At 39.1% G+C, this 24,723-nt stretch overlaps 1 protein-coding gene and 1 long non-coding RNA gene across 5 annotated transcripts in view; one reads left to right on the top strand and one right to left on the bottom strand.

Annotated features, from left to right (window-relative positions):
* Window positions 1-443: 443 nt before the first annotated feature.
* On the bottom strand, window positions 444-24,083 carry LOC118906430. The gene is made up of 4 exons (XR_005022486.1): window positions 23,940-24,083; window positions 22,443-22,726; window positions 1,599-1,959; window positions 444-1,439 (listed from the first exon to the last, which is right to left on the bottom strand). It is a non-coding gene; the product is annotated as an uncharacterized LOC118906430 (long non-coding RNA).
* Window positions 15,255-24,723, top strand: part of RASGRP3 (RAS guanyl releasing protein 3) — a 104,121-nt gene continuing 94,652 nt past the window's right edge. For all 4 annotated transcript variants that reach the window (XR_005022485.1, XM_036873973.1, XM_036873974.1 and 1 more), the window contains exon 1: window positions 15,255-15,492. The gene's annotated coding sequence lies outside the window, so the exon portion shown is untranslated. The remainder of the gene's footprint in view (window positions 15,493-24,723) is intronic.

The following is a 24,723-nucleotide window of genomic DNA, read 5'->3' as shown; positions in this document are numbered from 1 at the left end:
CCATGCTTTTGGAGTTAACTTCTACCAGAACACCTTAATGTGATATGCTTCCGACTTGCTAGGCTAAAGTTCAAAACTAAAAAAATTAAAAAAGGAAAGATAATTATGTGTACTGTGGTCAAAACAGGATACAGAAATTTGGATGCCCACAGAAGTCAGGCCATTTCTCCATCATTTAAGGTCAATACTCAGTCACTATGTCATTTAAAAATCAAATTAGGTCCAAAGTGATGAGATATTGTTTACACAAGGTCTCATAGGGACTTCAGACTTCTAAACGCTAGGGAGAATAATGGTCTCAAAAAAGGACACAGGAGTTATATCTTCACTTGTTACCTTCAGAATTGAGCAAAAGGTTATTCAGTCCCTAGAGTGGACTTTCAAAAGAGGACTCACAGGCACTCAAAGGTCTCCATATCCAAAACTGAACTCATTATCTTAACTTCCAAGGTTACTCATTAACTCATTCATTTACTCAGTAAATATTTATTGAATACCTACAGACTGGAGCTGAGTGCTGGAAATATAATAGCACCCAAGGGAATCAGAATCTCTGAGAATGGTATGAGGTCTGGTCATTTTACTTTGGTAATTTGTAATATTGATGTAAATTCAAACTTACAGAAAAGTTGCAAGAAGTGTATAAATAACCTCCATAGTTTTTACCCAGATTCGCCAATTGTTGCCATTTAGCCCTATTTTCTTCTTTTTGTCTGATCTTCCACCTCTCCATGTACAAATTTTTTCTAAATCATTTGAAATTAAGTTGCAGATACTGTGTGCCTTTATTTCTGTTTTTGTCAGTGTGTTTCCTAAGAACAAAAACATTCTCTTATATAAACACAATATATGATCAAAAATCAGGAAATTTAACATTGGTACGACCCCATTATTTAAAAAAGAGTCCATATTCAAATTTCATCAGGTGTCCCAATGTTTTTGTCGTAGGGTGGGGTTCCCAGGAAGCAAACTCTGGGATGGAGATCAGTGTGCAGAAACTTTTATAGGGCGCACTCCCAGGATCAACACTGTGGAAAGGGAGAGAAGGAAGCAGTAGAAGAAATTGCACTGTGATGGGGTCTCAGCAAAGGCTAGGCTAACCCTCTGGGGATCCTGAAGCTCTGATGTCCTTTAATGTCCTGAGATAAGCTGAGGGATTTGGGCCTTTATATTACACATTGACCAGTTATTAGATCTGAGCTGCCCTGGGGAAGGAAGCATGGGAACTTTGTGCAAGGCAGAACTCTCCAGCCTATAGTAATTTCTGATGACTGTCAGCCAATGGTGCCCTGAATAGCTGGAGGAATAAGTCCTTCAGTCTTCAAGGAGACAGAGTGGCACATCACAGCTTCCACTATGGTCCACCATTTGCACTACTCAGATCCACTTCATATAAATTCTGGGAAGAGTTCCTCCAAGATGCTGTTGGATCTCTTTTCCTGGGGGAAATGGATAAGAAGGTTAATAGGATAAATTATACCCCTGGCTGTAAGCAGTTGGAGCCCAAGCACTTGGGACCACAACGGATACTCATCATCTACTACCCATTCTAGATTGTCTCATTCTCAGAAACTGTCTTTGCCGAGTAGATGCTTTACCTGTTGGCAAGACCCAGATCTTCATTTCTGAGGCCTCTGAGCTCCTGATCTCCATGACTTTCTTAAGTATTACTGCTGTGTTTATCCATTTATCATCAAGATGAGCAAGGAAATGTCAAGAGGCACTCCAGTGGACCAGGAGGATGCCGTCACATTCTTCTCTGTCCCATTATATAGAGCAGCCCTCCTCCTTCTGATGATCAGGGTCTTCACTGCTAGCTGGCTAGTCAGGTGGCAGCTTCAGAATCCCACGTGAGCATCTGTTTCCTTGGGCCACTCCTACCACTGTTGCAAGTTGAGTTTCCTGGGAAGCAGACTCATCACACAGGAGCTGCATTAGGGAGTGTTTTGGGGAACATGCCTGTAGAAGGGATGAGAAGGAAGTGATATTAGGTAGAAGAAGAAAATGGATTTTCAATCTCAGCAGACTCACCATCTCCTTACAACCTTGTAAAGTTCTACTGTTTAAAGGTTTTCATTAAAACCAATCACATCAGTGGCATCAAGTAGTATCACTGGCACTTCTAGCCTCAATTTCTTCACTGAATTAGCTCCCCAAAGAATGAAACATTGGATGAACACCACAGAGATGAACATCCCTGTCAGGGTTTCCAAAATCCTTTTATTCCTCTGCAGGAATACCTTTTATTCTCTGAATTCAGTGGTTACACTTCAATAGGTTTCCCATAAAAATATTGTTTTTATTTATGAAATCATTTATCACTGGGATATTCTTTGGTAGGATTTTTCAGTAAGATTTTTTAAATGCCTCACAAAAAAAGCAGTTCTTTGGGAATGTAACTATTGAAATAGAATCTAACAAGTACCATAGATGGAGACATGTTACAAACATTTGTACTTTCACCCAAATACATGGCCAATCTGTTCTAATATTTGTTTCTTCATATCTTCAGCAATGTTTTCTATGTGACTTCACCAAAAGTGTGCTGACAAAGCAATGCTTTGGAGTTTGTTGGTCTTTTGTTTTATAATTACTTCAACCATCTTTTACTGTAGCAGGAAGAACCAGTGACACTGATGGTTCGTGGCTTTTGTTCCTTAATTGTAAAGTGAAAAACCTCAAAAGAGGCTTCTAAGCAATTATCAGTAGGTTTCATGAGATTTGTCAAGAACTGGGTTTGTTCCACATAACTTTAAAAATCTCCAAAAAACTGCTGAAGTTTGTCTTCCTGTTCTGAATGCTTAGCTTTTAAATGTCTGGTTAATCACTGGAATTCATATTATTAATAGATAAGATCTCAAGACATAATATGCTAGCCAACTAGGGAGAATTTTATCATTAATGTATACGTCCATTAATGTAAGTCAATGTAAATCCATATTTTAAATGGTCTTCTTGATAATTTTAGATTTGGAGGGACTCCTTCTTGCTGTTCTAATCACATTATCATTCTTTTTTTTTTTTTTTACCATAATGCAGCTGACTTGTACTCAGAGTAGAAAGGTTTGCTCTGCCATTTTCTTTAAGTTCATTTTGCTGTTATCTTTCTTTCACCAGTTACTTTTTTGCAGAAAGCTTTTAAAACCATTTTCCCAATATGAGTGTTAACCTAGTTAAAATGAGATATTATCTGAAAATCTCCTTACTGGGCACACATTAATGGAATGTCTGAAGACTTGCTAGAAGCAGTCAATTGACTGAGCCAAGACTGTCATCTCTTTGGCACTTTTTCCTCCCTTGGATATCTTAAAACCACTGAGGCTTGGAAATTATAGCAATTAGCATACGCTGACTAATGTAACATCAATGACAAGTTTGAAAAGTATGGGATCCTGTTAAGCCATGTCTCCCCATTCTGAATTTGTGCAACTGGTTTTTTTAACCTCAATGCAGAATTTTACCTTTGGTCCTATTAATTTCACTCTCTGTCATTTGTCCCTTTACTTTAGGCCGTCAAGATCTTTTGAGATTCTGATTCTGTCATTCAGTATGGTTGCTATCTCTTTCAAGTTTGCATACCCTCTACGTCTTTATTCACGACTTTAATACACATATTAAGAAGGATATCTCTTTAAGACAAAAATAAAACAATACAAAAAAACACAACTTCCTTCTGCTCCAGTTGCTTAGCCCCTTGTGGGGTGGACGATGGCAGGATGGTGTCGTCTGTCCTCTCCACAGGGTCCCCTGCCCGGGCACTTCTGCATTTCAGAATCAGGCAACAGGAGTCAAACAACTCTTTGAATTTTTGTTCTCAAACTCCTCCCGCAGATCAGAGCTAGAGATCTTCAGAATTCTCTCCCCATGTTTCTAATCACCAGCCCTGCCCCCCATGTGCTCATGATTCCCTTGTAAGAGAGACATTTGAATAAAAGTCTTTCCCAGATTTCCCTTTTACTGATTTTTTTCCCAATTAGGCAACAAAATTTCATTTTATTCACTGATATGTCACATAGATTATCCGAGCAGTTTGAAGCCAGTGAAAGAGAGGAAAAAGGGAAGATTCTAGGATGACACCAGATTTCTGGTTTCAGTGGCTGCATTGAAGAAAGCTATTGCTTCTCACCTACTTCCCATGGGGAAAATTGAATGAAAAAGAAATGGAATCCAATCTTGAACATGATGAGTTTGAGATGCCCAGGAACATCCAAGTGGAGATGTTGAGATGCCACGAGATGGACCAGTCTAGAGCTGAAAAGACCACTGGGATTAGTACTCTGCAATGTTCAGGTAGTAATTCTGAGGACACATTGAGTAAGTGCTCTCATAACTTCAGTCTCAAAGCAATTCTGGTCCTTGCAGTAAACATGGTGGGCCAGAAAGAGCCACAAGGCAAAAAAAATCCCTCTTTTCCAGGTGTGTCTTACTCTATGACCATAGGCAACACACATTAGGAATCATTTTGCAAGCTGCCTTTGGAATTCATCGACCCCAAATCTAGACAAATGGAGATGGCTACCTGAAGAGTTAGTTTCCGTCCTCAGCCTACACAACTCCAGGGGTGAACTGCAAGCCACAATAGCTGGTTATGGTCACCACTCTCTGCTGCCACCTCCAGGTGGGCACATAGCCATCCGTGTATTGTGCTGGGGCACGTCACATATATGGGGACTGGTCTGAGCAGCACACATCTGCTACTGGGAAAATGAAGCTGGCCAGGCCCCACCCACAGAGGTCAGAACAATCAGTGCCCACCTCCAGGTTCAAGCCATAGTAGAAGCAGAGGCTCCTAACAGCATCAAAGTTTCCATACATGACTTGGGTGTAGCAATTCAGCTGGGAGGGGGAGCTAAGGAGTCTGTCATTAAGCTGCTTTTGCATAACAAACATCCTATTTTTACTTAGTTTGTATGCTTATTTGGGATGACTTTGGGGGTGGAGGCTAATGGATGTCATGGGAGCTAATGGCCCTCTTAAGACACCTTTTGGTGCTATGACTTGGACCACCAATTCTGCTATGAAAACCACGCCATAACTTAGGGATCCCAATAACCTATCAGCCAAAGAACTCTCAGACTTCCATATACCTCCCAGACTTCCTTGTTCCTTCTCGACCTTAGAATCCTTACCGCATCCAATTCTTAGCAGGCTGCTTTCATCACTGAGAGGAGAAACTGTGCCTCTGCACCAGGAGAGCATCTCCCCGTTACACAGCACTTGACCCAGGTCCTTGCCCAGTAGGTAGTTATTGTCAGAAGTTGAGGTGTAGATAGGGAAATTGATATTTAGATGGTTTAAAGCAGGGGTCCTCAACCTCCCATCCGCAGCCTGTTAGGGACCGGGCCGCACATCAGGAGGTGAGTGGCGGGCGGGCAAGTGAAGCTTCATCTGCTGCTCTCCATCACTCCCCATCGCTCGCATCACTGCCTGAACCATCCCCTCCCTTCCCCCCGCCCGGCTGTGGAAAAACTGTCTTACACAAAACCGGTCCCTGGTGCCAGAAAGGGTGGGAACCACTGGTTTAAAGGTCATCCAGATGGTAAGCGGCAGTAGAATTTGAAGTTGGGTGTGTCTGGCTTCAAAGTGTAGGCCCTTTCTACTTTTTCCATGCTTTCTTTCCTAGAGCATGGCTTGGATGAGCTTCAGAGCCACCCCACAATACACAGCAGAAGAGGTGTCTAGTTCTCCAGATTGATTAGTTTAATGCCTTGGAGGACACCTTCACATAAGTTCTTGACTTCCTTCAGGCCATCTCCCCAACCCTGTTGGATGATCCTGGCCTATTCAAAGCATTAACCATGGCCCTTCAGAACTTCTGATGGCTCTGTATTACGAATGGTGCCTTTTGACACTTAATTCTAATGACATCTGTGCCCAGAAAGCAGAGACCCACAATGCCCCACGGCCTGCCTCAACCACTCCAGTCCTAGTAAACTATCACAGTGGGTTTTATCACAGATCTCCCCATCTCCCAAGTCTGCAGCAAATTTTGGAGGTGGTAAATATCCTTTATAATCCCCAATCTTCATCCTCTGACCTCCTTCTCATCTACTTTCATCATAGTCATTTGTTCACCAAAGATGTAGGAAGGTTATCTGATATGACAGTGGCTTACAGCTCTAATCTGGCTTCAGAGAACACACCTCCCTGGCCTCCAACACCCACATCCAGAAGGCCAAATTATATCAACTCAATTCTGGAAAATGCCTCTGCTTCTACATCCATCTGTCTTTGCTTTGCTCCTTCCTTCTGCTTTATGATCTCATTTCTTAAATCCAACCCCCAGTTTTGGTGTTTAGACTCAACTCTCCTTGCTCTCTTTTTCTCAGACCTGACACTGTCATTGGATAGTGTTTTAAAAATGGCTCTTTCATCTTAGAAACAGAAAGTAACATGGTGGTTACCAAGGGCTTAGAGGAGGGTGGAAAGGAGGAGTTGATGTTATAAGGGTATAGAGTTTCAGTTTTGCAAGATAAAAAAGTTCTGGAGATCTGTTTCACAACAATGTGAATATATTTAACACTTCTGAACTGTACACTTAAAATTTGTTAAGATTGTAAATTTTATGTTAGGTGTTTTTACCACAATAAAAAAAATGCAGAAAAAATTTTTTTAGCACCCAGAAAAAAACAAATGGTCCCTCCATCCTGATTTTTTCTGAGAGACACAAATTAAATTTGCAACAAATTTGAACTTGTTTTAAGGGAAGTTTATGCTATAACATGTATTCCAATATGGAACCTTGATGTTGGCTATGGCTATAGTCAGAAGTCATGCAGTAATTACATAACCTGATCCTTTGGATCACTCTCTTGTATTAGTTAAAAATATTTGTTTTGACCCCTGGATCATGGGTTCTCAAACTTCACTATATAATAACAATCACAGGCTTATTATATATGCATATTCCAAGGCTTACCCTATGCCTACAGACTTAGAAATCCTCTTGAGTCTGAGGCCCCAAAATCTGCATGTTAAATAAACACTATGTTATGTTGAAACAGGCTGTCATTGAACCACAGTTTGAGAAATTCTGCTTTAGAAGGTATGCTGCTTCTAAGGCAAGGACCAAATATTTAATTTTATTTTTTCTTCTATGGGCTCAATCTCAGAGATTTGTACTTAGTAAGGACTTCCATGTGGTTGAAAAAATACAGTAAAAAAAAAAAAAGCATTTTGCTGGACTTGTCCAAATAAAATACAATCTGTAGCATGTGGTTTATTTTAGAATTAATTGTGCATTAATATGTATTTGAGCAAGCCATATAATAAGGAGCTATAATGTGATGCTATCTCCAAAAATGTGGCTTTAGTGTTTAGTGTTTTGAAATCCAGACTCTGAGAGCCTCTGATCTCATGTAGCTCTAAAAATGTCATTTCCTTTTTCAACTTTTTAATCCCTCTTCAGCCTCTAGATGGAAATGAAGCATTCCTAGTTTCAACCTGACTTGCAACTTTCAACGTGTTCTCAAGGAAGTATTGGAGAACATTGATAACGTTCATTTCATCGTGTAGTCTGTCCACACAAGAATAACTGTGAATATACTTTTAAATACCATATACTTTAGAATTTAATTTTTTGTCTGAAGAAAAAAAAGTGTCATTTATCTAGTGAGCAAAGCAATTTGGAGTTGCCTCATCCAGATTAAATTCATAATTTTATTTTAATAGTCATTTACATTTATGATATCACGAGGATGTGCAATGACAGTCTTTTTACTTAGAAATTAATAAGACAATTTGTTCTTCATGTTCTGGAGGATTTTTGCCCATTAGATGGATGTTTAGATAAATGTCTGTGAAGGCTCTATCTAACCCTGAGAATCTGTGAATTTATACTGCCAAAGTAATTTTTGATACACTCAATATTACTTGGATGTAACATGAAATGTAATTTGTTCCCCACAGAGAACATAGTTTTAGCCCAAAATTTGCCTGTTCAAAGTGAATTGCCTAATAGTTTTATCTTCATGTATTTTTAGAATGATGTCATACTTTAGAAATATAAACATTCATGTGGAAAATCAAACATTGGATCAGATAGTAACACCCCAACTGATTTGTCTTTTAACTTTTCTAAGGGATTAAGCTTTTATATATGCTCTTCCCCACCCCCACCCCCGTTTTAAGGTTTCAACAGTAACACAATGGTCACCAAATGTATTGTATGAATACAACCAGGATTTGTGACATTCCAAAATGTCTTGAGAGGCTTGAAGGGGCAGGTCCAAAGTCACAGAAGCTTAGAACTGAAAGGACCTCAGAGTTGGAGCAGAAGAACATTTAGGTTACTGAGTTGCTCAGGAGTGTATAATGGTGGAGAGATGACCTGCTTCTCTGTTGAGGCAGTGCACTTCCCACTGCTTTGAAGGAGGAAAAATTAAGAAGTTGTTTTGTCTGTTCTGCCTGTGGATAACACTGTCCTCACTATTCTTTAGAAATCCACTTGGTATTATGTCTACTTGTTTCTTCTTTCTAGGTTGGTTACCCACTGTGGTAGACAAACTCTAGGGTGGCCACCATGATCCCCTGCCTCCTGGGATTCACACACTTTTATCCCCTTCCCCCCGAGTATAGGCAGGACCTATGACTTCCTGCTCACTAATAGAATGCAGCAAAGGTGATGCAATATACATGGTTTTGTGTATATGATGACCCTACACATGACTATAAACCAACTTGATAGGAGACTCTCCTATAGCCTGCCTGGCCAGACATGACGTAGCTGGGTCCACTGATTCAGAGTCTTACAAGGATGCAATCAAGTTATCAGCTGGGGCTTTGGTCTCATCTGAGGCTTGACTCGGGAAGGAGCTGCTTCCAGCTCATGTGGTGGTTGGCAGCGTCCAGGCCTTGCATGCTGCTGGATTGAAACCCTCGGTTTCTTGCTGACTGTTGGAGGGAGGCTGCTTCAGTGCCTTGCCACGTGGTGCTCTGCAGAGGCAGCTCACAACATGACAGCTCGCTTCTTCAAAGCCAGCAAGGGACAGTCTTTGGGTCACATTGGCTACAACCAGAAGACTCAGTTATTTTATTTTATCTTTTTTATTTTTATTTTTTTTAACATCTTTATTGGAGTATAATTGCTTTACAATGGTGTGTTAGTTTCTGCTTTATTAACAAAGTGAATCGGCTATACATATACATATATCCCCATATCTCCTCCCTCATACGTTTCCCTCCCACCTCTCTAGGTGGTCACAAAGCACCGAGCTGATCTTCCTGTGCTATGCGACTGCCTCCCACTAGCTATCTATTTTATATTTGGTAGTATATATAAGTCCATGTCACTCTCTCACTTTGTCCCACCTTACCCTTCCACCTCCCTGTGCCCTCAAGTCCATTCCCTATGTCTGCTTCTTTATTCCTGTCCTGCTCCTGGGTTCTTCAGGACCTTTTTTTTTTTTTAGATTCCATATATATGTGTTAGCATATGGTATTTGTTTTTCTCTTTCTGACTTACTTCACTCTGTATGACAGACTCTAGGTCCATCCACCTCACTACAAATAACTCAATTTTGTTTCTTTTTATGGCTGAGTGATATTCCATTGTATATATGTGCCACATCTTCTTTATCCATTCATCTGTCGATGGACACTTAGGTTGCTTCCATGTCCTGGCTATTGTGAATAGAGCTGCAATGAACATTGTGGTACATGACTCTTTTTGAATTACGGTTTTCTCAGGGTATATGCCCAGTAGTGGGATTGCTGGGTCGTATGGTAGTTCTATTTTTAGTTTTTTAAGGAGCCTCCATACTGTTCTCCATAGTAGCTGTATCAATTTACATTCTCACCAACAGTGCAAGAGGGTTCCCTTTTCTTCACACCCTCTCCAGCATTTATTGTCTGTAGATTTTTTGATGATGGCCATTCTGACTGGTGTGAGGTGATACCTCATTATAGTTTTGATTTGCATTTCTCTAATGATTAGTGATGTTGAGCATCCTTTCATGTGTTCATTGGCAATCTGTATATCTTCTTTGGAGAAATGTCTATTTAGGTCTTCTGCCCATTTTTGGATTAGGTTGTTTGTTTTTTTGATATTGAGCTGCATGAGCTGCTTGTAAATTTTGGAGATTAATCCTTTGTCCATTGATGTGTTTGAAAATATTTTCTCCCATTGTCTTTTCGTCTTGTTTATGGTTTCCTTTGCTGTGCAAAAGCTTTTAAGTTTCATTAGGTCTCATTTGTTTATTTTTGTTTTTATTTCCATTTCTCTAGGAGGTGGGTCAAAAAGGATCTTGCTGTGATTTATGTCATAGAGTGTTCTGCCTATGTTTTCCTCTAACAGTTTTATAGTGTCTGGCCTTACATTTAGGTCTTTAATCCAGACTCAGTTATTTTAACTTGCTGCATCTAATTGGTGTGAATTTGCACCCCGTAATTTATGTTAGGATTCTAGAGCTTGTGATTGCGTTCACCTTGACAACATCAATATAAACTCAGTTTATACTTTTTTCATTAATTGTATAGTCATATGTTTCAGGGGATTATGGAGTATATTGACTCTATTATGAATTCAAACTAATCTATTGTATAAGCAAGGAGCCTGTATGAACTATTACATCAGCAACCAACCTACCACTTGGCCTTCACTAGACTAGAGTGTCTGCCAAAGCAATAAATTTTACCTTAGATAGGTAAATCAATTTCACTGCCATGTTCTCCCCCCTAATTCCTTCCCTTCTTCTTTCCAAATGTTGCACAAAAATGTAATATTTGGGCACCAATGCTCTTGAAGCCCATGGCAATCTCCCTCTGTCTTCAGAAGTGTGCCATGCACTGTCCCTACAATGATCTGTTTTCTTTTCTGCATATTTTCCTCCCAGTGATGGTTTTGCTTCTTCTTGCCTCCATCAGTGATTAGCTCCACAAACCACCTTATGGTTGAGTCCAAAGGTTTTTCACCAAAAGAACACACAACTGACAGAAACAATAAAATGAAAGTGTCCATGTTTTAAAATTAATAGAAAAACTTTTACTACAACACCAATTAGAATTTCCTTTAGTTATTATGACATCAGATTTTAGTCTTGACAAAACTGATAAGCTCTAGACATTCATAACTGGAGAGTTTCAAGATCATTTTTTTAAAATCATCATTACATGGAAACTAGTGCTGTTTTATTTTAGGTGCATGGCAAACTGACAGAATACCAATCCAGTCCAAAGCCAAACCCAGTGAGGGCAGTCTAATTTAGATTTCTCCACTGAATTTTAACCAAGGCTGGGTTTCTGCTGAGAGATCCTGTGAACTGTTTCATTTGTGCCAGGATTACTATAATTTTGCAAGGTAACTTTAACATTATTAGGCTAAGTAAAAAATAAACTACTGATGAACACAATTTATGGAAATTAATGGAAAAGGTTCATCTTTATCCCACTAAGTCTTCTAATTCCTTCAAAGTGTTGTTAACTTTTATATTTTATTTTTATAACGTAGAACTCCTTCCTGACTTTCAACCAGCTTTTCAATGTTCCTGCTAAAATTTAGAGACCCATCCTTTACTTGTCCTTTTGATTACTCATTCCAGCAGCTCTGGTTTATTTTTATTAGTATGATACAACAATTCAAGTCAAAGGAACACAGTTCCCCACAATTTGGTAACACTTAGAACTTCTGCACTTTGTGAACGAAGATAGGCTTTTTTAAAAAAATACCTGCAAGGCATACAGGCTCAGATACATGCAGTGCATTCAGGTCATTTGAGAAATAATATGCAGACTTCTTTCACATTTTCCTTGAGGACTTTTGCTTGGGTTTCCTTTATATTGTATACATTGAAATTCTTTGTAGATGACTGCAATAAAAAATGTATTTTCCTCCACTTGCAAAACCAAAGCAGTTGAAGAAATTTGCACATTACGTTTCCTTGCGAGGCCTTTGGCTTTTTCCCCTAACGCCTTTTAAGAGAGTCTATCGTTAATTTTAGATTAAGAGTACAGAGCCTTTCTGTTTCCATAAATGTTTTAATGCTTCATTCCTAGAGATGGGCTATATGGGGAGCTCTATGAAGTTGTTCTTTTTGAGAAGTAAAATATTTCCCCACAAAAAGAGAAGGAAAGTTTCCAGAGAACAATGAAAGCCTGGTAATTGTACTCGGAGTTTCTTAGAAGAGTTCATTCTTCTCACATGGGAGGATGGTTTGCTCCCAGAAACTTATTACCCCGTTGCCAGTCATTTTTCTGCCAAAGTCAACTCATATACCTTTTAGCCACTTCAGTACACTGCAGCTGTTATATCCTGACCACCGTGGACTTCCTTCTTCCTTTCTGCTATTACAACGAGGTCATTCATTCCTTTCTCTCTCTCTCTCTCTCTTTTTTTTAAAAGAAATCTTTTCCTCCCCATCTGTGCCTGGGATGCAGATACTGTTGCTTTTCCCTCACCAGCTGGGGCTGCGCTCATTGTTCAACCTATTGTTTCTCAAAGATAGGGCTTTGCATTAAGGCTACGAATAGACAAAAAACGGCTGGCTCAGAAAACCGTCATCAAATTACTAAACAAAAATAGGGAGTGGAATATTTTGTCTGCATTTAGAGACTTTTCTTTTAATTTCTTCATATTTTCTTTGTTTTGTTTTATTTCAGGTAACAACGATTTTCAAACATCCACATTAGTAAACTCTGCTTTGAATTCATCCATTTTAATTATGATTAACCCCAGATGAGAGAGTGCTTTTGCCTCTCCCTTAAATACCATCAGCTTGCTCTTTCCACTGCTTTTGCCTTGCTTTAGATAGCTTCCTCCAAAGTAACTGGGAAATTAGTATGTCTTTTTAACCTTTATGTGTAAGAACTCTTCTAGCCTTCTAAATAGGAGTCACTGGCATTAGGTGTTTAAAGTTATCCTTATTTTTCCATAAAATTAAATCACTTGTCTCAAGCCCTTTTATTTTCATTCATTTTTAACTTATTTTAATTGAGGTATAATTGACATATAACATGATATTAGTTTCAGGTGTACTACCTAATGGTTTGATATTTGTGTATATTGTGAAATGATCACCACCATAAGTCTAGTTAACATCTCCACCATTCATAGTTACAGAAAATTTTCTTTCTCGTGATGAGGACTTTTAAGATTTCCTCTCTTAGTAACTTTCAAATATGCAGTATGGTATTATTAACCCTTGTCACCCAGCTGTACTCTCAAATTCTTTTTAGAGGGTGGGATACTAATAAACAAACAAACAAAATAATTCTCTAGGCTGGTGCTTCTCATACTTTCGTAAGCATGAGAACCATCTGGAGTTAAATACAGATTGCTGGGCCCTGCCCTGGAGACTCTGATCAAAGGGCTACTGACGCCGTGGATCTGCGGACAGCGCTCTCAGTACTCAGCCTCCCCCGCCAAGGGATTCCTGGGTATTCCAGTGCTGCTGCTTAAAGTGTTACCCAGTGTAAACCAATGAAAAGAAAAGCTTGTTGAGACAGTAAGTGTATAATGATTGACAGATAGATGATGGCTAATAAATAGATAAGAGAATCCTATGAACCCTATGTTATTATTTATTACTTAAGTAATAACAGTTTTAAAAATTCTATTTTTTAATAAGTTTTTAAAGCATGGCATACACAGTATAAAAGTTAAAAGAGCACAAAATATGTATATCAGAGGGCTTCCCTGGTGGCGCAGTGGTTGAGAATCTGCTTGCTAATGCAGGGGACACGGGTTCAAGCCCTGGTCCGGAAAGATCCCACATGCCGCGTAGCAACTAGGCCCGTGAGCCACAACTACTGAGCCTGCGCATCTGGAGCCTGTGCTCCGCCGCAAAAAGAGAGGCCGCGATAGTGAGAGGCCCGCGCACCGCGATGAAGACTGGCCCCTGCTCGCTGCAACTGGAGAAAGCCCTCGCACAGAAACGAAGACGCAACACAGCCAAAAATAAATACATAAATAAATAAATGTTTTTTTAAAATGTATATCAGAAACTAAAGTGTTCCCCTTTCTAGATCTCCACTCCCACTTTGCAGAATCAAGCATGTTTAAGTATCTTAGAGTATGTGCACTTAACATTTTGGAAGAGGTTGAGAATTGGCCTCTGTCAAATAGTCTATGCCAGTTTACACTCGCATCTACTATTATACGGATGCTTATTTCTCCACGCTTCAATGATAGCAGACAATATCCAAAATTTTGATCTGCCATTCTGACATGTGAAAAATGACGTCTAATTTTTATTTTACTTTATGTTGCATATAATTATGAGAGAAGTTAAACAACTTTGAGTAGCAAGACTGTGGACAATGTATTAATTTAGTGCAAATAGCTGACTGGCTTATAAATTCGACATCATACTTTCATCCAAGCAAAAGTATCTGCTTTTCTTGTTCACCTGATATTTTCCTTTTGTTGAATCTTGCGTCAAAAAGTACGGCTTCGGGCTTCCCTGGTGGCGCAGTGGTTGAGAATCTGCCTGCCAATGCAGGGGACACGGGTTCGAGCCCTGGTCTGGGAAGATCCCACGTGCCGCGGAGCAACTAGGCCCGTGAGCCACAACTACGGAGCCTGCGCGTCTGGAGCCTGTGCTCCGCAACAAGAGAGGCCGCGACAGTGAGAGGCCCGCGCACAGCGATGAAGAGTGGCCCCCGCTCGCCGCAACTAGAGAAAGTCCTCACACAGAAACGAAGACCCAACACAGCCATAAATAAATAAATAAATAAATAGATAAATTTATTTAAAAAAAAAAAAAAGTACTGCTTCACCTCCTTTTGAATGAAAAGAAACAACTACGGTAACCCCTCTTGTCTGCCCCTTTCCTCAGTTCCCCCGGAAAATTTGATTTATTTGGCAATCCTTTGAAAAATGAAGGCTTAGATGTAGATTTTTTTATGTTCTATAGAAAATAATACATCTCTAAACCCAAGCTTTGCTTATGAGAAATGACAGCTTATAGCCAAACTGAGGTTATAGGAAATCAAAGAAAATATTGACTATGGTGCACACACCAAAGCTGAATTTTCCTTAACTTGTTTATTGGTGTTCACTTGAAAGAAACACACACACACACACACACACACACACATACACACACACACAAACACACACACACACCCCCAAGACTGCTTTTTGAAATCAAATGTATTTCCTGCCTTCTTCTTTCCTCCGGACTCTTACGACCAGCCTATTTATAGCCCAGGAAAGGAAAAAGCTCCGCTGGAGGCAGGAAAACTAAGTTCAGAAAGAATAGGAGGAAGTGTGCCTGCCATTTAGCCAAACAACCTTTAATTCAGAGAGCTCAAAGCTTAGCAGCTTCACTGCCGTCGTCAGGCGTAAACAGCTTGCAAATTCGAATTTTTTACTCTCCCCATTTTTGAACTGGATTTGGGCAATGGAGGTGAATGCAGCATTTTAGAAGAGAGAACAGGAATCTCTAGGTGTTTAGATACGTGGAAGAGAAACTTGTTAGGGGTTGGTGAAGCAGAAGGAAAGAGAGGATTCAACAGAGGGATGAGCTTGAAATGATTCCACACCTGCGAGTTAAGGTAAGTGTCCTTTTCAAGACCGTCTCTTGTTGTGTCTACGTGCATATTATGCGCTGTGGATATTAGCCCCAGACGGTGTGTATAATTTGAGGGCGGACACTCATGAAGAGCTCATAAGCTCTGCTTATATCTCTGAAAAAATGTGGAAATCAGCCTCACTTGTGACATCTTCGGTTTTTAACAATAATGTTTTTAAAGTAGTTGTTTCCTTAAGATAGCTTTATCGCCACTAAGTTGTCTTTGGTTTCATTATCACCAGGGGATTAAACAGTATACATAATTTCATTGAAGATCATTTTTGAAAAATAATTTCTTGATATTTGTCTGTTTTTCTGCCCTTTTCAAAGTGCTGACGAGTGATCCATATACCATTTTGGGGGGATCAATACTGGTTTAGAATACATTTAATAGAGAGGCCCTCAAGCAAAAGTGGTCTATTTTAGAAAAGTTATTTTAACTAAAAATTAAATTTTGTATAAAATTATGTGAAGATTAAATTTTTTTTAATACAGAGCTTCTCCTGAACGTTCATTTTCAGACCAAGAAAAACCCTCTAGGAGCACAAAAAACAGCACTTAACAGCTCCAGTGATAGAAACTGTTCACAATAATTATTTACATTTAAGTTATTATTTCAAAACATTCATTCAACATATATTTTCTGAGTGACCTGAAAAAATGTCCCTGGGTTTGGAAGTGGAAAGGTCGAAAGGGAATGGATTAAATCCAAGAGCAGTTGATGCTGCCCACAAAAACTTGGAAAGCTCCTAGGGACATTCCAACTTCTTTTAACATTCTTTGCCATCAAACAAGTACGTTTGTTTAGATGATGCACCATATTTGCATTCACCGCTGATAATATCCACATTTGTGTCCTGGAGAAACTTGATTAATGTTACCATGATGTCAAACAAAGGAATAAGGTTCTGGTGGTTTATTGAAAAGGAAGAGCCAAAGGAAATGTGTTGCTGTTATTTTGGCTTATCCCAGTTTGAGACTGGTATGTTTAGAATCTGTCTTAAGAAGATAGCAAAGCTGGAAGCCAGAAAAGCTGAGCCAGCCAGATTGCAACTAGTGCAGGAGGCCAAGGCTCAGTTCTGTCTCAATGTGGATCGCATTGGCTGTTCTCTTTCATGGAAGAATTTAAGGGTTATTTTCTTCTGATTAGAAAACTATAATTCATTCCATGGAAACAGCAAAGTATAATATTCTTGAGTAGAAAGAGCAATATTTCTTAGTTAAAATTAAGTTGTAAAAAATAGAGTGAAATAAAATTAATCTGGACAAATATGATGGGTCTGAAGAAACAAATAGAACGAACTCTTAGCCCTTGTTTCCAGGACATTCCAGTGCTGCAAAGTCCTGAATTCAGTGCTGAATCCATTTTATTACTTCCACAAAGAAAAGTCTGAGGTAACCTAATTAATTGCTACTCCACGTGGGTCAGCGATAGGGACATTGCTTACAGTGATCCTGATTTCTGTTCATGTTGAACCTTTCCTCTTGTAATTTCAAAAGAACATTCTCACTTGACACATTCATATGTTTCCATGATGAGAATAAAAATGTTTTAAACACCACTGAAGGTTTAAATAATAGATAAAATAATGAGTTATGTATTTAATTCTAAGAATATGTATTTTTTCACTTTTAAAAGTCTTGTTGCTGGTCATTGGTTTCTGGTTGCCCATAGATGCTTATAAATGTATCCATGAAATGACAGTTATTTAAAATAGATTTCTTGGGAATGGCTTAATAGTTTCATAGCTTTCTTGATGTATTCTCAAGCTCCTGAGAATATGGTACATTATTAGAGTTAGCTAATTCTGAAAAAAAAAATTGCCAATTTTTTTAGCTTCTCTATTAATTAAATAGTCATTTATTTCTTCATTTCCTGCATAACTCCTATAATCACTATGTGTTTACAGGTTGCAGAGTACAGCCACCCCGACTCTCACATAGAAATATAAGTGAAATCAGATTACTCTTCAGATAGAGTGGAGTTTTAAGAAATTTAGTCACCAAATGTAATCCACAACTTGTAGGATGTATTGAAGGGGGGGGTAGGGAGAAGCATGCCAAGGCCAGGCAGCCATACCCACCTGGCCTGATGCTATGGAAGGAGGGGGAGTTGCAAATTGATTTTCGTGGGTCTATGAGCACCTTAAATCCAGATTAGCGGCCTCTGGATGTTCTCTTTCTCCTGTGCTCTCATCCCCTCACATCCTATATTACAGGTCAGCACAGCACCACACCACCAAAGCATATTTGTTAAGTTCTCCTACTTATAATACATTCTCTACCTTTGATAAACTCAACATTTACTTGGAGAGTGGGAATTATACAGAACACAAGGCATCCTATATATGGAACCAAATGAATGATGTAGATAATAAGAACAGATAAGGAAGGCCTGATCCAGGCAGGCTTCATGGAGGGATGAGGTTGAGCTGAGCCTTGAAGGGCAGAGGGAGATCTGATGGGTATGGCAAGAGATAAGAGCATCCAAGACAAGAACGGAGCTGTGTGCGTGGGAAGAGATAGGAATGTATTGATACTTGGGTTGCTGGATGAAATACAGGATTCCCACTGAAATATGAATTGCAGATAAACAACATATACTTTTTCTAATAAGAGTATGTCCTATTTCACTGGTGTGTATGAGGCGTATTGTATGAGACATACTTATACAAAATATATTTGTTGTTTATCTGATGCACGTTTAACTGAGTGTCCTGTGTTTTTTATTTCCTACTGGCAACCCTACCAGGGAACTCTGTGTCAACCAGCTTGATAGGAGCAGGGGCAATGCCCATACGGAACAAGAGGAAAGCACCTGGAGGAGGTTGAAGTCAGACTGCAGTGGGACAATATGCCAGACTAAGGAATTTAGAATCTAATTTGAAGACACTGGGGAGTCACTGAGGATTTTGAGAAGGGAAATGACATCAATAAGATCTGCCCATTCAAGGCAGGACCTGCTGGGGCAAAGAGCAGGTCACCAAGGTCTGGGTGCTGGTGACAACAGAGAGAAAGAAACCAACCAGATTGGAGACACATTAGAGGACAAATCCCACATGTTTTGCAAACTAACTGGATATGGTTTTAGGAGGAGAAGAAGTGTTAGAGAGGATATTATGTTTTACTTAGAGTCCATTCAAAGAAATAGCCAAAGAGATAGAAGCAGCTCAGGGAGTTAGTGAGGGAAGCAAGGATTTTATTTTCAGACATATTAAATTTGAGGTGATGATGGGATCATCAAGTAGAAATAGTAAGTGGACAGCTAGAAATGGGAAACAGCTTAGGAGAAAGGTGAGGGCTGGAAGTAATAACAATGGCCAACATTGATGGAGAATTTTCTATATGCCAAGCTTTTTAATATACATTCTCTTATTTAGTGCTCAAAACCACCTATGGGCAGGTTCCATTGCTAGCCACATTGTATAAATGAGAAAACTAAGGCTCAGAGAGGTTAAGTGACTTGTCCTTGATTACCTAGAGACAGAAAATGGAAGCCAGGTGTGCATGAGCTCAAAGCCATGTACCCACTCATTCCCATGGAGTATGTATCTGCTGTGGACTCACTTTCTCCATCTGCAAAGATCTAAAGGCACAATTGTTCATGCTGTAACCCAATTTTTAACCAGACGCCTGGTCTTTGCTCCTCACTGCGGTAGCCCTCAGAATTCTGCACCTTTTGGTTAATCTCTCTGAGGAAACGGGAATAGTTTGTACACAGAGATTTTCTTATTGATTTTACTTATTTGTATATTTATTACCTAAATTGTTTTTCCCTTCAGTGCCTCATTTTTAGATTTCTCCTCGGTTATCTTATGAAATAAAGATTATACCATACCGAAGAGGAAACAGGACCAAGAAGGGTGTTAAACACCTCTCCCTGTCCTTGGCTGCCCTCTAGTGGCAGAACCAGGTAACAATGCTCAGCCCAGGTCAGGGACAGCGCAGGCAGCCACTAGAAGCAAGCTCTTTAGGAAACTAAGAGGTCACAGAATCACTGCAGAATCATCTGTGGGCTCCTAAAAGGTTTGGAGGCTAGTTGTGCTAACAGATTCTGGAAAAGGACTTCGTGGAATTACTTAGACTTTTACAGCTGGTTGGCCCAAAGGGCATTTCGGATAGACCCGTTTTAGATTCATCTTAAACTTTGTAATCATTGAAAGTATTTCACTTGTTTATCCTGTTAGGAAGGTACATATATCAAGCTTGGTTATTAAATTTTTAATGCACATCTGTGCTTTGATTGTTAAGAAAATTTCCTAGACATTTTATTCTAAATATTTATTTCAAAATACACAATATTTTTTCTACTAAAATGTAAATAGTCTGGGGCTTCCCTGGTGGTGCAGTGGTTGAGAATCCGCCTGCCAATGCAGGGGACACGGGTTCGATCCCTGGTCCAGGAAGATCCCACATGCCGCGGAGCAACTAAGCCTGTGTGCCACAACTACTGAGCCTGGGCTCTAGAGCCCGTTTGCCACAACTGTTGAGCCCGCGTGCTGCAACTACTGAAGCCTGCGCACCTAGAGCCCATGCTCTGCAACGAGAAGCCACCACAATGAGAAGCCCGCGCATCGCAACAAAGAGTAGCCCCCGCTCACCGCAACTAGAGAAAGCCCACGCGCAGCAACGAAGACCCAACACAGCCAAAAGTAAATAAATAAAATAAATAAATTTAAAAAAAATATATATATATACATAAAAAAGTAAATAGTCTATCTTTTAGGAATATATCCTAAGGAAATATTCATAGATTGAGGCAAAATTTTATGTAAAAGAAAGTTTATCTATTTGAAACAGACAAATTTTGGACAAATATACAAAATAAGGAAATTGTCAAATAATATTCCACAATATGGAATTACAAATAGCCATTAAATTACATTAAAATATTTAATGGCATTGGAAACTCTTTGTAGTAATGTTAGGTGAAAAAGAGAAGACAAAAAATTATATACATGGTGTGATCCCATTTTCTTAAAAATTATAAATGTATATATGAAAAAGAGTTAAGAACTAAAAATTCCTACACCAAAATGTTAACAATAAGAACCTCTGGTCAGTGAGGTAAAGGTGATTTTTATTTTCTACTTTGTCTCTGGGATAGCATGTACTACTTTTATTTTTTATTTTATTTTATTTTTTAAATTTTTATTGGAGTATAGTTGCTTTACAATGTTGTGTTAGTTTCTGTTGTACTGCAAAGTGAATCAGTTATACATATACATATATCCCCTCTTTTTTAGATTTCCTTTCCATTTAGGTCATCACAGAGCATCGAGTAGATTTCCCTGTGCTATACAGTAGGTTCACATTAGTTATCTATTTTATACATAGTAGTGCATATATGTCAATCCCAGTCTCCCAATTCATCCCACTCCCCACCCCCTTGGTATCCATAAGTTTGTTCTCTATAACTGTGTCTCTATTTCTGCTTTGCCAATAAGTTTATCTGTACCATTTTTCTAGATTCCACATATAAGCAATATTATACAATATTTGTTTTTCTCTTTTTGACTTACGTCACTCTGTATGACAGTCTCTAGGTCTATCCATGTACTTTTATGATCAGGTACAAAAACCAGTATGTTTTGAAAAAGTGGAAAACTAAGTCCCAGTGCTCTAGTTTCTTGCTGTCATGGCTGACAATCAGGTTTGTGCTAATTCAGCCCCACTTAGGCTTCTTTGCCCAGTAAAGCACTGTATCCTGTTTGTGACAGCATAATTCATTGTAATGGAAAAGATTATGATGCACTAGTCTGGTCTATGACTTCACTGTATTCATGGGCAACAGGAAACAAAGACAGACACTTGTTTTTTTCATAATTGTTTTAGCAATAATTGACAATTGGAGGAAATGAATGGCAGAAAACAATTATGGGCAGACAAGATGGTCAGCAAATCAGACTGGGAAACGCATTGGAGCCTGTCTTAGTTCTATTAGTGCAACAATTTCAGAACATTACAAAGATATTATTGTTTTGTTTTGTTTTCAATCTACTCCTGAAATCACTATTGTTTTTACCAGCAGTTACACAACTCTTCGCTGGCAGTAGTGACCCCCAATGTGTTTTTAATTCAGTAATCTGGTAATCCCACATCAGTGATTTGGGACTGAATTTTTATGTATGTTAATATTCAGTGTCAGTGTGAACTTCTCCATGTGCACGACATGTCCAGTTATAATGCTGCTATAATAATAACTAGCCCCCTGTTGCCCGTACACAGAATCTTAGAAGTTTTATTTTCCATTAAATTTTTAAAAATCAAATTCACGTTTCTATTTTCTGTGAAAAGATCCCTCGTCTTCATTTTAACAGCAATGGTGGGGGAAACCAACAACAAAAAGTCAAAACAAGTGAATTCATGATTCACCCTCCTGTTTCCGTGCTATGAAATGAGTACAGTTAACAACGACTGAGATGAAAATGAAGGATGTGTTATCAACTGGGAAAGAGCTAAGTAAGGCAGGTACTATGTGCACTTCAGTGACATTTATCAGTATCTCAACCAGTGGCTTGTGTCCTTAGACATGACTTAACTGTCCTGATGGGTATCATTAAAATGCTTTGGTTGGAAAAACTAAACATGTAGGGGCTGCTTTAATCTTTACTCCTGGTCATATTCTCCTCTGATTAGCCTGATTTGGAGTAAAATTCTGCAGCGGCTCTGACTTCCAATCTGGAAGACTAATTACTGGTCATGCAATTTATTGTGGAGGCCTCTAGACCAAGCACTGTCCACTAGAAATACAAAGTGAGCCACAAATGTGAGCCACATATGTCATTTTATATTTTCTAGTGGCCACATTAAGGAAGTAAAGAGACAGGTAAAAATTAGTTTTAAGAATCTCGTTTGTTGAACCCAACATATCCAAAACATTATCATTTCGACATGCAATCAATATAAAAGATTGTTAATGAGATATCTTACCTTCTTCTTTGGTACCAAGTCTTTGAAATCCAAGGGTGTATTTTATGCCTGCTACATACCTCGGTTCAGACGGGCCTCATTTCATGTGCTCAGTGGCTTGAGGTGCCTAGTGGCTACTGGAGTGGGCAGTGCAAACCTCAACAGCAGAGCTGCAGTGCTACACGGTTACATGAATGGCATGTGGAGTTTGGGCTGTGAGATTCTGCTGTCTGTTCAGGACTCACAGTCTTCTTTCTGATGTACTCAGCAGGCCACTCTTACATGTATCAAATAAAACTGAATCACTGAAAGGCAAGCAAAGGATTGACAGTTTGTAAGTTTTGGCCTCTTAGAACAGTCCAACTGTTCGTTGGATCAATTGGAATGCTGCGAGTAACGATGGATTCTTCAGTTGAGAATAAGGGTAATAGAGGTTTTAAAAAACTCTCAATTTTTGAAATCTGGGTTATATGATTATAAGAAACTTTATTTTATCATGATGTTTCCAAGTGAATTTAGACATGGGAACAGATATTACACAGCCTAAAATGAACTTCTAGAAAGCATTATAGATGTTGTGCTCTTAATAATGCATAAAACTTAGTACAAAGAAAGAAATCTTTAGCAATTCACACACACACACACACACACACACACACACACACACACACACACACACGCTTCTACCATTGTGACCATTTCTGATGTCTTTTCTGCAGTCTGCATTGTCTTATTTGAAGGGTAGGAAGTATGCTTCAATAATCTTGTATAACTACTATGCCCTGGGGACTCTCATGCCAGTCAGCTGGAGTGACAAAGATAGTTCTGTGTGCTAAGTATGGAGATACAAAAATAGAACCGATGGAAGTGGATAAAACTAAAAGACACTGTAGGTTCTTAAGGCCCCGCCAATGGCAGAGACTTGGAAACAAGGGCTTCTGAAGTCCTGGCAAGGAGTCACAGCCAACTGAAATGATCATATTTTGGGTTCATTTCTTATTCCATGAAGGTTTGGTTATGGAGCTAGATTTAAAGCAATCAGAAAATTCTAAAATCAAAATAAAAGTTAAACACATTTAAAATATAAATAATGACCATCCATTGCATGATATACAAATTGGAAGTGTTCCAAAAGCTTGTTTTTAAGAATATTCTTGGCCCTCTGAATAAACTTTTCATTTCTCCCATAGAAGCAAAGTTGTAGAGTCACTGGTATGTGCACCTAAAATATCATATCTCATATACTTACAATGAAATCATTACAGTGTATTTACAATGTATTCACAATGTATTACATTAGATCTTTATGCTTAAATCATTATAATTTATTATAAATGTGTATTAATTATTAAACTATTCCAATGCATTTACAATGAATTATAACTATTAATGTATCGTTTCTACATTAATACATTATACCATGCACTAATACTATGTTAATAACTACATTACATTTATACGTTAATAATGCATGAATAATTAACCCAAACAGAAAAATAATATATTGAATCAACTTACAATCTCCATCTACCCAAAGCAAAAGCACTGATAGAGAATCTAGGAAGTGCCAGGTGTTCTATCAGATGCCGGGACAAGCATAAAAGATAAATTGTATTTATTTTGTTTGCTAATGTCAGTAGGAAAGCAACTTCACCGGAGAAGAATGAGGAAATAGATGGAATTCTTTTCTCAGGAGACGGCCTTATTATCTGCGTGACTCGTAGGTGGAGAAGGCCTTTTCATTTGTGTCTAATTTTAACCTCTAAACTTTGGATTCTCCTTTTTTTCCCCGTCCTTAGGACCGAGTACCTCTAGCGCTGCTCTTCAGGGTGTAGCCATTATTAGGAGCTTTCTTTTGGTTCCTAAATAGGGCGTGATTTTCCTGAGTCACATTTGGCAGAGAGGTAGAAGAGAAGAAGGTAAGAGAAAGGTTGCAGTGAAAGTGAAGGTAGGGACACCTGAGAAAGAGAGTTCTACCAACTTGCTCCGTCCTCCTGCGGGCGTGGGCGGGGGTGGGGAGGCAGAGCTCGGGGGAACCAGGACTTGGATCATTCTCTAAATTTTCCTGTGCAGCTTCCAGAAGGGGAAAAAGGAGGGGAGGGAGGCGTGTGCAACTGACCTTTGCGTGTGGAGTGTGCTTTCCGAGTCAGTCTTTCGTATCTTCGTGAGCTCCATTAGCTGTTGGATCCTGCAGATACTGCTGCTGCTTTTCCTTATCACTAGTAAATGAGGAGCAGGTGGCAAGGTTAGGCACTAACTGGTCTTTAGGCAAAGGTCAAGAAGTCTGGGTTGAGTGGGGCCA

Source organism: Balaenoptera musculus, chromosome 13 (assembly GCF_009873245.2).
Source record: "Balaenoptera musculus isolate JJ_BM4_2016_0621 chromosome 13, mBalMus1.pri.v3, whole genome shotgun sequence".
In the NCBI taxonomy this organism is placed as follows: domain Eukaryota; kingdom Metazoa; phylum Chordata; class Mammalia; order Artiodactyla; family Balaenopteridae; genus Balaenoptera; species Balaenoptera musculus.
The sequence above is the reverse complement of the archived record's forward strand: the minus strand, read 5'-3'. Positions and strand labels throughout refer to the sequence as shown.